Genomic DNA, 17,280 nt, shown 5'->3' on the forward strand with positions numbered 1-17,280 from the left:
AGGAGACCACAAAATATTCCCCCCAAAATGATTACGTACAGCTAAACTTACAGCTTGTGGATATAGCACAGTCACTGTTCACATCTTGCAAGTAATGAGAAAAATGCTAATCCAAAAATTATCTTTCAGGGGCGCCTGGCCAGCTCAGTCGGTGGAACATGTGACTCTTGATCTCAAGGCTGTAAGTTTGAGCCCCACATTGGGTATAAAGATTACTTAAAAATGAAATCTTTAAAAAAATTATCTTTCAAAGTTCAAAGGCAAGCTTAAGGGATATGGTTCGGGACAGAAAAAATATCTGCAATTTGGGAAATTCCTCTGTATATATCCACCGATTTTAATGATCCACCAATTGGGAGGCCAACGCACTACACCTCCTTGGTGCATCGCAAGGCGGCACAAAGCAAAGCTCTAAAAACAACCTCTGATCCAAATTTATTAGGAGGAAAGTATTGTCTGAAAAAGTAGAAGTGTATTTGCTCTATGAACTAGTAGTACCCAAGAGTTGCTGTCTAGGGATGTTGCTTTATTTTAAAAGAAGAAGAACTTTGTAGTTCCCATATCAAAGGTCAAACTGAGTTGAGCTGGGTGACATATACAATGAGCACCTGTTACACTCTGATTTCCAAATAGAGGTGGCCAAGAGAACATGAACTTCCTTTGATCAAGTGTCTTCTACAAATTCTTTTGGCAATTTCAGTGTTTGCACACTTCTCAAGTGCTTCAAAAGGGTCTTCCCCCAGTGCTGAACAGGCACTATTCATCTGCTTAACAAGCTGCTCTCCTTTCCCCCCTCCTCTCCCTCTACTCAAAAGATGATGTGAAGATAAACTGCACGTTAGGCCAAATATGAATAATCACAAATTTTATATTAGAGAAGATTGAAAAATATACTTTGCTGTCTTTGCCTTTTTTATTTTTTGCATATTTTCAAATCCTCTTCTCAGAGAAACTGTCTTAGCACAAAATGATTTATTTTATGGCAAAGTTTTAGTGACTATGTAAAGCCTATAGATTATTCGAACACAATTTTTCAATAATGTTACATAGGAAAAGGGTAAAGCAGTTTCATAAAGCTTTCAAACATATAATAAGGAGCTCTCCATTAAAGTATTAATAATTGAACTTATTATAATTTATTCTTAAGATATAAGTTCTGATATTTTATCCTTTTTTCACTTTTAAAGTTGGTACTTTTGAGGAAATTAATGAGTTGACAGATTATTTTTGGAAGATTGACTTCTGAAAAGCAGAATATTTTAGAGTTAAAAAGTTAACCATTTTTCAGAACAGTATAAATATTTTCATGTGCTCATTGTTCGGTCATGTTTGTGGACAAATTTTCTTTTCACTGTAGAATAGACAATGGTGCAGTTTATTAGTTAAGCTACTAGATATGATCATTCATAAGATAAACTAGCATGTCAGTATTTCTAACTAAGGCAATCAGTCAGGAATTTCTGCTTTCCCTTGATTTATGTTTCTGAGTGTGTTGGCAAATGTTTTATACATTTTAATATGTACAGTAATTAAACAAATTCATCTAGCTATAAGTAATTTTTTGTGGAATATAAATAATGCTATACATAAAAATCTAAAATCTAAAATGTTGTATGTGATTTTACTTTACATTAAGATATCACTAACTAATGTGTACTTTTTTTTGCATTTAGAATAAAAATGCTTCCCAAACCTCTTTCCCCCAAAGGACCATAACAGAATCTACACATGGATTTGAGCATAAAGATGACCAAATTCCTCTTATTGAAATAAATAATCCATCATCTGAGCTGTTCAATTGTATTTTGGTGCTTAGAAAGGAACTGCATGGTACTTTGAGAAAGTACAGCATGAGATTGTCTATGATTAAGGAAACAAAATTAGAGGCCACATGTTTATTCCATATGTTTAATTTAGTTAGTGCCCATAGACAAATTTATATTATGGAGGCATTTTTTTCTTTTCTAGACATTATTCTTAGTAAGCTGGAGCAGTGTTAGGATTTGGGGATTGATTTTTACAAAATCAGAGAGAACTAAATAATTTTGCAAAAAACAGCCCTGGAAGCAACTCTCTGGTACATGAATGTATGGTTTATGAATCCATGGCACCGAAGCACTTGCAAGATCAAGTCAAGAGACTCCATTTAATGACACTCAGGTCAGAGTTAGGCCCCATTAAGAGGAGCAATCCTGTTGCCAAAATGAGCTGACGGATGAAGCTAGGCTTTTAGTAAGAAATACATTCGTACGTTACAACCCAGTGCATGCTAATACACACATACTCACATTTATATACAATTGAAACTAAATTCCACAAAACAATATTTATTGGAATTATAGCCCAAACACTATTTTACTATTTTATTCATCCTATTTTTTTTTTGTATGTCAACCATGACCCAGTAGTTTATTCATGTCCTATTAAAGAGAACCACCAAGCATTTTGGAAAACAGCGTCAATTAAAGTGTGTTAAAAAGAATGACATATACAATGAGCACCTGTTACACTCTGATTTCCAAATAGAGGTGGCCAAGAGAACATGAACTTCCTTTGATCAAGTGTCTTCTACAAATTCTTTCACTTTTAGTTTCACAAAGACTGATTATGTTGGGAAATATAAGGCGGTACTCAGGAACTTTGAACTTCAAAGTCAATGAGGCAAGTAAATGGAACACAAGTTGAGTCATATAATCTTATTAAATTTAATTAGAGATAGTAGGTAGTGATTGATATTTATTTGGTTCATGCCTGTTCGAAATTATAAATTCAGTCTATGTTCCTCAGATTAAAAACTAGGATAATCTGTTCCTTCTAACCACCTGGAGAAGCAGTGGCAAAGAGTTGAGAAGACGAGCCTAGCCTCTTTTTGCTCTCTTTTGGTCTTGGAAGGGGTGCTGAGCCCTGTTCTAACCTAAGAATCTGGTAGGAAAAGCTTCTTTCCTATCATATACAAGGGAAAGTCTAGCATTATACAATACAAAACAGATACTGGAATGGTTTGTGGGCTTCCGCCTGAACTTCTGCCAATAAAAAATCTATTCACTTGGATTAAGTCACAACTCTTAGGAAAAAAAATCATACTTTTAGGTGAAGTAATGGCCTATAAGCTTCTAAATAATTGACTGAGTTCATCAGAATTCTTTGAAAGTGCCAAATAGCTAAAAATAAATGCAACAGGACTCAGGACTTAGAAGTCAAAAAATCTGAGAGCATGAAGAACCAAAACAAAGCACACACTCAGCTAGCATCCCAAGGGTCCTGGTGAATGAGAGGGCACCAGGAAAGCAGAACAGCATGTGAAAGGGAGTGGGAGGACACCAAAGATGGCTTTAACACCTGTACTATTTAGTGTAAAAGGCTAAGCACTATAATGCCACCCAAGTGAGTCTTAACAAGAGAGACGCTTTAAAAATGACTCTTATTTCTTCCTCATATAACAATCTGGGGCAAGCAGGCAGACTGCTATGCTCCATACCATTAGGAATCCAGGCTACTTCCATCTTCTTTCTCCATTATCACTGAGAGTGTTTCCTTTATCCCCATAAGGAGTGTATTCTAAGGCAGATTCCTTTAAATAGAACTTGTTCCAGCTTGGTTGAGAGGGGGGAATGCATGAAAGAGCATATGCACAATGTTTTAAGACCCAGGACTGGAAGGGGCACACAGAATCTTCCTTTATTTTCCCTGGGGTGAAAATGAAGTCACTCGGCCATGTTTAGCTGCAAGGATTGGGGGAGGGGTAGCAGTGCTAGAAAATAGGGCCCTGACTTGGTAGTTAGCCCCCTAGCCTAACTGTATTATGAGGGAATAAGAAGAGCATAAACCCTGGTGTACAGCCAGAAGTCCCTGCCATAGCTACTTCTTCGTCAGTCCTGCCTTCTAGAACATTTCTGTGTCTATTGTCCAAAAGCAGACCGTGGTGTACTCAGGATGCAATGATTGTGTATAAAGCATTCTTCATGGTGAAAATGTTCCTTGAACATTTATCATCAGGTCATTGACATAACTACAAAGGCTTTTAAAAAATAACCTCACATTAATTTTAATCCAATTTTTCTATTAGCTTGGAATGCTTTACATTGCTAATATAAAACTTCTGGGACTAAGGCCATAAGTTAAGAGTGGATGTTTTTAATCAGTTCCAGATTTCCAATCTAACTTCTAATATAAATCTTGCTCCTTGAATTTAATATATACTACAAAAGCAAGGTATGATAGACAAGCCATAAGCTTTTAAAATATTGGTTTGAAGAGCAATCAGGCTACGTGTTAAAGTCTGACCATGTCATCTATACTCAAATGTTCTTACATACAAGGTAAATTAATTTGGGTTCTTTGTATGTAAACCAATGCACAACCCAGATAAAACTGGTAAATTTATGAATAACCTAGGCTTGAATTTTAATGTCTTATAAGAAGTTCCTCAAGGAAGTTTCCTTTAAATAGAATTTGCATGTAAGGGATGGATCAGTTTTTGGCTGAGTGGGAAACTGAAATTCAAAACCCAATATGTGGAAGACATCCTAGATTCTGTCTAATGCAGAGCTGTTTCTTTTCCATTTCAATCTGTGATATTCTTTAAGAATCATTGCCACATTCCTAAATCTTTAAAGGTAGCTCTCCCTTATGCTGTTGAGAAAAAGTCTCTGGTTCCAACATCAGTATGATAGTGTTGTAAATGCAAGGGGTGTTAAGAGGAGGCTTAGATGGGGGTTTGAATGGAATAGAAGGTACAGAACTTCAAAATCAACTGCTGCAAATACAATTGGTTAGCCTTGCTAACACCCAGTAAACTCAGCCTCAACCCTTGGTTTAAAGGAGTTCAAGGATGTTAACTGGTTCTTTGCTACACAGAGAAATTATGAATTAAGTAGAGGTCTCCAAATGATTATAGACTATAGAGGATATAGTCTTCTTTACAAATATCCTATCACCTCTTTTAACTGGCTGTGATGGCTTTCTCTTTTAACTTGATAAATTTCATTCATTCATTTCATAAATGTTTGTGAACCTACTATGTGATGCACTAAGTGCTAAACATACAGATGTGAACTCATGTTTTAAGATTCTAATTAAGGCAGCATAAAATAGACAAGTATAAAAGTATATGACAAAAAAATGTACAGAAGAAAAATAAAGCAGGTATCTTTGAAAGCCTGATCAGGGAGATTCTCCTGGAGGAGGTGACATATGATCAAGGAATAAGGGAACAAATGATGTGAAAATCTGAAGAATGAAACTTCTGGGCAGAAGTTAGAAAGTGCTGAGGGCACAAGATAAAAAAAGAGAGAAAGGAAAGAAAAAGAAAAAAAGAAAGAAAGAAAGAGAAAGAAAGAAAGAAGAAAGGAAAGAAAGAAAGAAAAGAAAGAAAGAAAGAAAGAGAAAAAGAAAGAAAGAAAAAGAAAGAAAAAGAAAGAAAGAAAGAAAGAAAGAAAGAAAGAAAGAAAGAAAGAAAGAAAAGAAAGAAAGAAAGAAAGAAAGAAAAAGAAAGAAAGAAAGAAAGAAAGAAAGAAAAAAGGAAGGAAGGAAGGAAGGAAGAAAATAGTTTGGCATTTTGGAAAAACAGGAAAAAGGACAGGACTACAAGGGGCTGGAGTCTATGCTAAAAGAAACAGAAAGCCATTGGAAGGTTTAAGCAGGGAAAGAATGTGACTTGATTTATGTTTTTAAATGACCACTCTCTGGTAGCTGTGTGGAGAATTGATCATAAGGGGACAAGAATGGAAGCAGCTTTTACAGAAATGAAAAAAAAAAAAAATGGTGACCTGAACCAGTATGAAAATGGTGGAAGTGAACCCATGTTTTTGAAAATCTCCTATAGGCTTTGTTAGTTGCCTTCCTGGAAGCCAACCCCCTTTCATTACTTGCTAATAGTCCTTTGATATGAATCTGATATACCAGCTCCAGGTGATAAATTATGATTAGTCTAATGACCATCCCTGACCATCCCATCACCCCTTTTTACACATTCACTTGCCCAACACAGCTCAGAATGTCCTGGTTATCCAAAAAGACTTCAGAGAAAGTCTTCCGGAGGACCCTTCTGTGAAGGCTTTCTTCTTATTGATGATAGAAGGAAAGGCATTCATTCTGTCCAGCTCGCCCTCACACCAACAACTTGATACAGAAAATGGAAAAGGGAAAACATTTCCCAAAGTGTATTCTATGTATTCTAAATAATAACTTTGAGGAACACTGTGATAAAGCACAATAGGTTTGTTCTCAAAGTTTTTTGAATATCTGTGTGCTTTAGGGATGTCCAAGAGAGAGCTAAAGAACCTAGATTTTTCTAAATGTATGTGACCATAGAATTCTCATTCGGGGATCGTTCACAGAATTAGTTTTCTTCAGAACACCATTGTGGTTCTATTGGACAAAAGAGTGAATTTTATCGAATCAAATATTCTTCAAAATCATGGTATATCAGTGATGTGCTGAGAGAACCCACACAGGCTGAAAATATCTAAAGATTTAAGTGTTAATGTCTTCTGAGCTATAAACAGATCAACTACTTGGGATGTTTGGTGTTAAGATTTGGATTCTCATAAATCTTATTCTCAAGAATTAGAGGAGTTGTTTCAATAAAGATACAGCTAGAAAACTACTTCCTGGATTTTTTATCCCTTGTTAAATAGACTCATTATGAACTTGAGTTATTATGGAAGCGGCTACCCTCATCCCAAGAAAGAATTATGAAAGGAAGGGAGAGAGGAAGGAAGGAAGAAAGGAAGGAAACAGCTAAGAGTTTTCTGTACTAATAGTTCATTCTGTCATTATTTAAAAAAAAAAAAACCACTTAATTTAAATAAAGAAAATGAACTACACTAGAAATTTTGCCATGACTATTTACAGACCGGCATAGGTAGAGATATTATTTCTAAGTATAATTCATTGAATCTGGTAGTAAAAGATAGCATGCTGTGAAATTTTATCTCATCATAAAAAAGGATTAATATGGCTTATAACTAAATGTCAAAATAGATTTTCATTACATCGTCTAATTTAATTTCTCAACCACAAGATGTTAGCAGAAAAGAGTGATTTATACTTAGCTGTTCAGTTTAGATTTTCTTTGCTGGCATTTCTGACAATAGACTTTATGCTTTACTGGTAGAACTGTGTAATGAAACTCAACTAAGAATATTCTCCTAAAATCTTACCACTCAATGTGTGATCTATAGCCTAGCAGCTTTGGCATCATCTGGAAACTTGGTAGAAATGCAGAATCTTGGGCTTCACCCCAAAGCTACTAAATAAGAATTTGCATTTTAACAAGATTTCCAAGTAATTCATAAGCCCATTAAAGTTTGAGAAGCACTGTCTTAGAAGACATTCTCCAGGTGTTTTATTATCATTGAGGACTATCCTGCCACCACCTGGGGTGATTAGCAGGTTTTCCTAAGAACAGGACACTGAGATTACAGCTCAACTCCTTCACTGTGCACCCACTTAAAATTTATAATTTATAATAGACTGAAAATACTGATGTACAAATGTTGAATAGATATTCCAGTCTAACTTAATAGGGCACAAGTTTATAAAGCATGTTATATGTGTGTGTGTGTGTGTGTGTGTGTGTGTGTGTGTGTGTGTGTGTGTGAAAGAGTGAGAGAGAGAGGGAATGTGACCGAGAGAGAGAGAGCTGTTTGGACTCCAAGTTCACCAATTAGCGAAAATGCAAACAGCCAAATCTTTAGCCACTCAATTTCCCAGAACAAGATTCCCATCTTATTGGAAGCATTTGGCCCCTCTGAAATGCTTCCACCCTCAATTCTGAATTGGGGGCAGTGAAGTCGTCCATGGGCAGTGGTCATCCTTGGTTGCCACCTTAAAGGGGAGAGAGGGGACTAAAAGGTTAGGACCAAGACTAGTGGAGAGGAGATTTGAGAGAGGGCTTGATATTGGTAAAAACAAAAGAGGAAATGAGGTATACGCTGTCAGAAAAGAGTACATAGGGAAATGAGGGAACCAGCTACACAGAAAAATCAGCATTCAGAGGGAGCAGTCTTCCTTGCCAGGATTGACTTTTGGCTTTAGTGCTGGACATGAGTATAAGCATGAGATGATCTCAGGAGGCCCTCACAGAGGCCTCCCTCTTGGATGTAGCAGACATACAGGCCCAGGATTATCTGCAAGACCCATCTTTCTTAGCCAGCTTCCTCCAGACACCCTAAAAGCGGCCTTATAAATCATGTCTCCAAAGATCCCCAAACTGCTAAATCCCCATAATATTCATCTCACTAATCCCATTCACATGGAGGCCACTCTCTTTTTAATAGTCTCTCCTCTTGGTCATCAGAAATATGACCTTCTGGTTCTCTCACCTCTCCGATGATTTCTTCTTAGACTCAATTGTGGGTTGCTTTTCCTCTGCCTGATCCAAAACTTTGGTATCCTCCATGATTCTCTCCAATTCTCTATTTTCTCTCCTTTTCCATGTGCTCTTCTTCATCTACCTGCATGTTTATGATGCTACAAAGATCACATCTTTAGCACAGGTGTATCTCTGTCTAATTGTCTTTGGAACATAGTCATTGTATGTATCTCAGAAAACTCAAACTCAATGACCAACCCTGTCATAATTATCTTCTTATTCAGATCTGCTCCTCCCCTTAACCCATTATCACAGTGAACAGCCATATCTAATCAGCCAAGAACTGTGGACACCATGCTCACTTCCTCCCTTGCCCTCACCTCATCCCTTTCTCTTTAGCCCTTCAAGACTCATTTAATTTGAGCTCTTGGCATCTCTCTCATACATCAGTCATTGAGACTCTCTGTTTCTAATTTCCTATTCAACCCCAATCTCTCTAGGCATGTTTTTCTACTACATACTTTTTTTTTTCTGAATAGAATAAAAATTCATATTCTTTAGCATGGCATATGAGATTTGCATACCCTAATTCCTGCCTACCTTTTTTGTGTCTCTTTTTGCTGCTCCCTGATCTATGCCAAGTGCCTCAAGTCCCCTAAGTGCACTATGTATTTCATACTGTCTTAGAGCTTCACCCCATCCAGTGAGCACCTACTCGTATTAGAAGATTCAACTTAGATGCCCCTACCTTAAATAAACTTTTCCTGACTCTTGAGGTTGACCACATCTTTCTTTTTTCCCACATGGAATATTGCAATTTAAAAAAGCGTAGTACTTTACTTGTTATATGTTGATCTCATGTACACATACCGTAATTTCCTTGAGTATGGGATCCTGTCTTATTTATGTTTGCATTTGTAGCACCAAGCACTGCTCCCAGAATAGGGTAGGCATCAGTAAATATTCGCTGAGAGAAAGAATAAATATATAGGCATGGGATGAAGACGAGGGAAACTGGGAACTTGTCTATAGTTTACTTGCTGATGCCTAAAATTTGTTTATCATGACAAAGCCAGGCTTAAAATGAAATTCCCTGGTAGCCTAGACAGTATTCACAGCATGGGCTAAAAAAAATGATAGCAGAGCAATGCTTGCGATAGAGAGACAGGAGAGGAAGCAGATCTCTGAAGGATATGGGCACAGACGAGTGATCAGGGAGGTTCCAAAAGAAGCCGGGCAGATTTTATCTGTTAACAGACATCTGAGTTACACATACAGAGGAGCCTAAGAGAACAAGCAGGTATACACTCAGACAAATGTTTCTCTCGTAGGTTCAATTCCCAGACAGGAGATCTTTGGATGTTGTTTACAAGTCAGACTATCATTTCACTTCAAACAGTATCTGTAGCCTGTGTGTAGCTGAGCTCTCTCTGGTGAAAAATGAGGATTTCCTCTAAACTGGAGTCAAAAGCCATTTCAAAGTCCTGTCTGTGAAAGATTATCAAATGAGGTTATGAAATCTGGGAGATTTTTTTTTTTCCAAGACTGTTCTCCTGGCTTAAAAACCAGGCTGGCGCTAGTAACTGTGTGCTTTAGGATGGGAGTCTGTTGAGGGCAGTGGAAGAGGTTTAATCCTACCCTGCCTCCATTCTGCTCTCCTGTTTTTATTTTGTAACCAGCCTCAGGGGCTCAGAGTTGTTAACATGCCCATTGGCAGTAATTATGGCCAATACTAATGTTGAGCCCCAAACAAAGATTCATTTCCGTCAAACCACTAGAATTTCATTTGACTCAATGAAAATTTTTTCAGTAGAGCTATGAAAGCATTTTTGCTCATTCCCTGAACTATTACTAGTTGAAGACCAAATTGGATTTCATAAAGATTTATGAATATTTCCAAAAACACTTAACAGCCGAAAGCCATGTAGTCACTTTTTCCATGTCTGAATAAAACGTGAGGCTTGTGGAAGTGACCAGTGCTAAAAGAGCAGGACATGGATTTGGATCATTTTTGCCCAGACCCTGCTGCATCTACCACAGGGCTCATGGCTCTGCCTCTGAAGAATTACACAAGCTTGCTGAAGCCTCGGAGTGCATCCTTTACACTATAACTCATTGGAGTTCAGTTAAATGTTGGGATAACCCACCCTTCATTATCGGCAGAAATGTAGAAGGGGCAATTATATCTCAAGTGTGAATAACCTGAAATTTATTCCGAATAAGAGTTGAAGCAGATTTACTTTTACATTTATACTTGAATATAGGTAGGTCAGGTGGTACAGGAATTATTTTTAATAAAAAGTCTCATGATTAAGATTTGACTTACATGGATCTAGAAGGTCATTCTGTGTAACTTCATTCCCTCAGCCTTATTTCCAATTCTTACCTCTTATGCCTGGGAAAGGCACTAGGTGAAGCAGAATGGCTTCTCAAAATTACCTTGGTAGAGTGGTGAAAAGTTTGAATTCCCAAGGCTTCCTTAATTTACAAGGAAAACATTGTGAATCTGAATCCAACTAAGCTAGGAACTAAACAGGAGCTCTCAACCTGTAAAGGCAAGATTTCTTTAGATACTGAGCTTCTCTTCTCTATACACAGCATAGGTTCTGAAGTGTATTGGAAAGAAATAGTAAAAATTAGTAAATTTGAATAGCAGACCAGGCTGAAATTATTTTTTTTAAAGATTTGTTTATTTATTTCAGAGAGGAGGGGGAGGGGCAGAGGAATTTAAGCAGACTTCAACTGAGTGCAGAGCCCGACTCGGCGCTTGATCTCACGACCCTGAGATCACGACCTGAGCTGAAACCAAGAGTCAGCCACTTAACCAACTGTGCCATCCTGGTGCCCCCTTAGTTACATATTAACACTATAAGATGCCCCTTTCCACAGGCAATCTTCATATCTTTAAGACACCAAGCCCAGTCAAGACAAATCATAGATTCTTCAGCTCTGTTCACAGTGATTACCCAGGGACATTGAGACTTGCTCCTTTTGTCAGTTTCCACTTGTTTCCTGAACCTTAGTTTTGCCGTCGTCTTCTTCTTCTTCTTCTTCTTCTTCTTCTTCTTCTTCTTCTTCTTCTTCTTCTTCTTCTTCTTCTTCTTCTTCTTCTTTTCCATTTCTATTCTTCATTTGAATGGATTAATCTTAGTTTCTCTAACTCAAACTTGAGGCAGGTCTTTCTGTTTTTGCCTGGTGCTGCTCCCAGAGACCCTGGCAGCCACTCAGATTGGCTGTCCCTTGAGATCGGCTAATCCAGTCCACCTGTAAGGAAATGTGAGGGGGTCAGGACTGTAGTCACTGGCCTTGAGCAAGCCAGTTAACACTTTGGAAGCTACTGCCTTGTCTCTAAAATGAAAGAAATTATTCTACTTCACTCAGTATTTTCTTCTAAGGATTAAACCTGTAATATAAAGTTTACTTAAGGAGCCAGGAATAAGCCTTGATAAGACAGCATTACCTCCTACTTAACTGGTGAGTATTCTAGGTAGCAGAGTATTGACTACAATTTTTAGTTGAGATACTTCTAGGTCAGAATTCTACCTGGAATTAAAACTGGTATCTCAGCACTTTGTACCAGGAATAAATGCAGCAACTAGGACTGACTAAAGTCACAGAGGAGTGTGAACTACCTATAATCATATTAACTTTAAAAGATATCAGCTAAGTTGCAGACTTCTTATATTGAATTTTCAATCTCTCCTCCCTGACGTTATCAGTAATAGTCTTTACTTTGTTGTGGCCAAAGAGGGAAAAAAACAAAAAACAAACAACAGCAACAACAACAACAAAACCTAGTTGTTAACACGGTCAATGCTGTTTCTGATCTATTCTCTTGACCTGGTTCCTGTACATCCTTTACCTCTACACCCCAGTTTATCCTGGCCTCACATTATTGAGACCTCGGGTGGCACTTCCTTTTATTAGGGCAGTTAATCCTACATTCAGAGGATTCTCAGTTCTTTACATACAATTACTCAAAGCTCAGTCTCCATTAATAGAGGTTACAGTGTTCTCCAATTATACTACAAAATAATCTTTAATGAGGTCTGCATACTCTGGAAATGTTGTCTTTGCAGTTCTCCCCACCGCTGAGATCTAAGTGTTTGTGATCCGTCTAGATGCCTTTGACATTTGTCTCTGAGTTTGCAGTGCTTCTGCTCCTAGTTGCTCATCTATTGATGAAAAGAGTAACTTTCAGATTAAGGCTAAGATGAAAATCATGTCTCTCTCTCTCTCTCTCTGATTTAAAAGTATAGCTTTGGCTACCATGGTGCATTTTGTATTCTTTCCTTTTGCACCATACAATGCCCATGGGATCTCAAGGTTTACTGATAATTATTTCACAGCTACTTTAGTGCAGCTCAGAAAACATACTCTGTAAATTGTGAAGATCCATACAAGTGTAATTTATTTTTTGGTCATTTATCCGAACACCACATATATATGAGTACAAAGGGAAATGAGTCCTGGGCAAGGCAATTGTGAAACCTCGTAAAGGAAGAAACTGTTTCTTTTCTCTACATTAATCACTTCTGACACCAAGTGTGTGGCTTTTCCCACACTGGGTAATTCTCCAGTTCTCTGCAGACACCATCTGGGTGTCCTATGATTTCATTCAGTTCTGACACTGACACCAGAGTTAGCACAGACCTACAGGTTAAGGGCTCAGTCCCACAAAGAAAGATGCCAGTCAAAAATCTGGGCCTCCCATACTTCTGACTGACTGGATAGAAATCAGGGGTCCCCATGATCCTGTCCTTAGGTTCCATAATTAGCTAGAATGGTTTACAAAACTCAGGGCAACACTATACTTACCAGTTTCTCATACAGGATACAACTCAGGAATAGCCAGGTGGAAGAGATGCATAGGGCAAGGTATGGGGGTGGGGAGACATGCTGAGCTTCCATGTCCTCTCTGGGCACACCACCCTCTCAGAACCTCAGTGTTCACCAACCCAGTAGCTCTCCAGAGCCCATCATTTAGAGTCTTTATGAGGTTCCATTATACAGACACACTTGATTAAATCATTGGTCTTTAGTGTTTGAACCTAATTTCTAGCCTCCCTTCTCTCTCCTTTGAGGTTGGGGAACGGGGCTCAAAGTTCTAATCCTCTAATCACATGGTTGGTTCCCCTGGCAGCCAGCTCCCATTTTCAGGGGCTTTCCAAAAGTCACCTTTATCCCTCCAGTGCTATTTCAGGAGCTGAAAACAAAACCCAAATATTATAACCAAGATGCTCCTTTCACCTTTATCACTTAGGAAATTAGGATTTTAGGAGCTCTGGCCAGGAACTGGAGACAAAGACCAAAATATATATTTTTTATTATATCATAGTATCACAGTCAGAAAAGAGTGTTATCTGACATTTCTGGAAAGAAAAGTTAAACATTTATATTCCGCACATACTTAACTAACCCAGCATATAAAAGACAGATGGATGATTGAGTGATACACAGATAACCAATTATAGATTTTGATACACAGACATATTAATGTTGGCATTTATTCAAGATTCATATTTTTCTCCTTACATTTACATCATCTCACCTTTTTGAATAGTTATCAACTGAACTGAATGCCTTTCACCTGCCTATCTGTGTATGTGATTTCCTGATTCCTATTCAGACTCTGAAAGTATAGGGTTCCCCAGCTATGTATGGTTAACTTAAAACAGTAACATTTTGGAAACAGAAATAACTTTAGCAACAATCTCATTGAACCCTTTCATTCTAATAACAAAGAAGCTATAAAATATAAGGACAGTTTCATTATTAGACTTCAGGTCTCCCAAATTGCTATCTGGTCTCTAAAACTGGTTTTTAAAAAAGCCTGCCTAGGGGCACCCGGGTGGCACAGTAAGTTAAGGGTCAGTTAAGGGTCTGATTCTTGGTTTCTGCTCAGGTCATGATCTCAGGGTCATGATCTCAGGGTCGTGAGATCAAGCCCCACCCCACATCAGGCTCCACACTCAGCTTGGATCTGCTTCAGATTCTCTCTCCTTCTCCCTCTTCCCTTCCAGCTTGCTCTTTCTCTCTCTAAAATAAATAAGTAAGGGGCACCTGGGTGGCTCAGTTGGTTAGGCGACTGCCGGCTCAGGTCGTGATCCTGGAGTCCCGGGTTCAAGTCCCACATCGGGCTCCCTGCTCAGCGGGGAGTCTGCTTCTCCCTCTGACCCTCCCCCTCTCATGCTCTCTCTCTCTCTCTCAAATAAATAAATAAAATCTTAAAAAAAAAAAATAAATCTTAAAAAAAAATAAAAAAGCCTGCCTATTCTTATGTGAAGCATGAAAAGAGTAAGAAATATCTCTCTAGTTCACAAAGATAATGTTTATATTATTATTATTGTGTTGAATTAGTATTACCATCCCTTAGACAATAATAAAAGATGGGTCTGAAATGGATTTTTTTCACTCTTATCCACAATTCTAATGAGTTCCTTATGAACAACATGTGGCTTTAAAACCAAAATAGTTTTTGGGGTGCCTGGGTGGCTCAGTCGTTAGACGTCTGCCTTCGGCTCAGGTTGTGATCCCAGGGTCCTGGGATCGAGCCCCACATCGGGCTCACTGCTCGGTGGGAAGCCTGCTTCTCCTTTTCCCACTCCCCCCGCTTGTGCTCTCTCTCTTGCTGTCTCTCTCTGTCAAATACATAAATAAATAAAATCTTTAAAAAAAAAAAAAAAACCAAAATAGTTTTTCTAGTTTCTATAAACAGAGGAAATTTACTTTACTGGGTCAATATACTGTGCAACTGTTATAAACAAAGCTGATCTTCAGTGTGCACCAAAAATAGAATATCCAATCTGTCTGCTGGTCTTCCAATGCATAGACATGAGATAGAGCTAAAATCAGTTTTTGTAGTATTATTCATTATATTTTACTAATCCAAATTAGAAATAATTCTAAAGTTTCTGTAGGATTTTAAACAATTCAGGAAACTTTGGTACATTAAATTATTTTTCTTATTTCTCACTATTGTCCTTACAAAGTGGTATAGCCCCTCTCCACTGTTTACATTCCTCCTATTTACTGGTGATATTTTAGTCTCTGATGTTCTCTTATCTTTTATCTTGTCTACAAAGAATAATCTCTGTGTTCTTTCAGAGTGGTCTGGTTTAAAAAGAAGAAAAGAAAAGGAAGGAAGTTAGCTTAAACTAGATTTTTTTCCCCTTTAATCCCTCCACTGAACATTTAGCTACTTTGAACACATCACTATAACACTATATAATTTGTACTATATTCATAATGCATTTTGTTATGTTGCTTTGAAATTGTTTTCTGGTTTCAAGTTTGTGTGTGTAGTCTAATCAGACTGCCAGCTATTCAAGAATAAGAACATATCTTTAATTTCTTTTGTGTCTTTAAAGTGCTTGGAGCATATGTACATAAATGTTTGTTGTGTGATATAACTTTACCCATGATTAAACAATTTTACACTGTTTATTCACCACATCCCTTTCCAAAATGCCTAGGAACGCTGTTTTGCCAGATGAGGTCATCGTATGAGAGGCTTTGGATAAGACACTGTTGTGGAGCACTTTTACAGTGACTCTAGCCTCTGAGAATATAGGAGAGTGATACCGTGAACTATCTGGGTGTCATGTGAACCTTTGAGATCCCTGCGTGTACCAGTTGTTAAATCATTCCAGTGCACAAATCCTATCTCCCAGGTCAGATTACTTATGAGATAAAATGTTGTCACATAATAACTATGTGCTCTGAGGGGAAAATGGCTTTAGACTAGGTCCTCTCTACATTGTAACAAAAGGAGCAATTGTTTCTTTTTCTGAACTGAAGCATGAAATAGACTTGGTTTAAGAAGTTATAAAATATCAGTAGTTTCAGGAGTTTTGAAAAGACTGTAAAAACAAAATTTCTCAAAATTGCCCTTCTAGTCCAGAAAAATTGCCCCAAACACCCCAGCCAAAAGAAACCTCTCTGTCTGTGGAGTTTCTCTGTTATGTACCATTTTGTATGGCATTTGGTACCTACTGGCTTAAATAGCTATGTCTTCATCTGTTGATTTCCCAAACTAAAGGGAACATTTCCAGAGGGAAGGAGAAACAGGCTATGTTTAGGGTACGTAAAAAAAGAAAGTTAGCTTGAGGCCAAGCATGGAAGGTATTAAACCCCAGGTAAGAAATCCTAATTGAATTGGGTTGAGTTGGGGAAGGAGCCATTAGGAGTCCCTGAGTGGGGAAATGACATATTCATAGTTGTGCTATAGAAAAAAAATCATGTGCTTATATATGTCAATGTATTGAAAAGTCTCAAGACTAAAAATAGGAAATTATTATTTATTGTCTGGTTACCTATTGGAATGCACATCTAAAAAGGATAAGGATCCCAAATCTGTATACCATGTTATGTACACCATCTCTCAGCTACACATAATAGGTGCTCCATAAATATTTGTTGAATGAGTGTATAAATAAATGTAAGCAATTAGAGACAGAAAATGCCTCTTACAACTTAGACAACCTTCCACATATGAGCCCTGAGCTCAGATTTCCATACATTGTTTATCTCTAGAGGTATTTTATTTCTACATAAATTATATCATTAATGATGATGATGAAGATGATGGTGATAAAGTCAGAAGAATGAAGGAGTAAGGGCTACTATTTATTCTGTATTGATTATGTGCTAAGCACTGTATTAAGTGCTTTACCCACACATACTCATTTCCCCATCCAAACAGAGAAAACGTAAGAAATTAAAAGCCAAGTTTGAGCAACACTAACATGCCACCCAAGGTTTGGATTGGCAGTAGTAACAGACACCTTCGATGACCCACGCTCTGGGTTACCTGAGCTCCCGCGCTGCTGGGTGGACCCTTTCAGCACACTGGCAGTTTTCCAGGGAGTCTGTGTCTCTCCTCTGCCTGAGGACTCTTCTAGTGTCTGGGAGTGCTTGCCTGCAAAGTGTGGCGAGGTTAACCTCCTACCAAGTAGAGCATG

This window comes from Halichoerus grypus, chromosome 4 (assembly GCF_964656455.1).
Source record: "Halichoerus grypus chromosome 4, mHalGry1.hap1.1, whole genome shotgun sequence".
NCBI lineage: Eukaryota > Metazoa > Chordata > Mammalia > Carnivora > Phocidae > Halichoerus > Halichoerus grypus.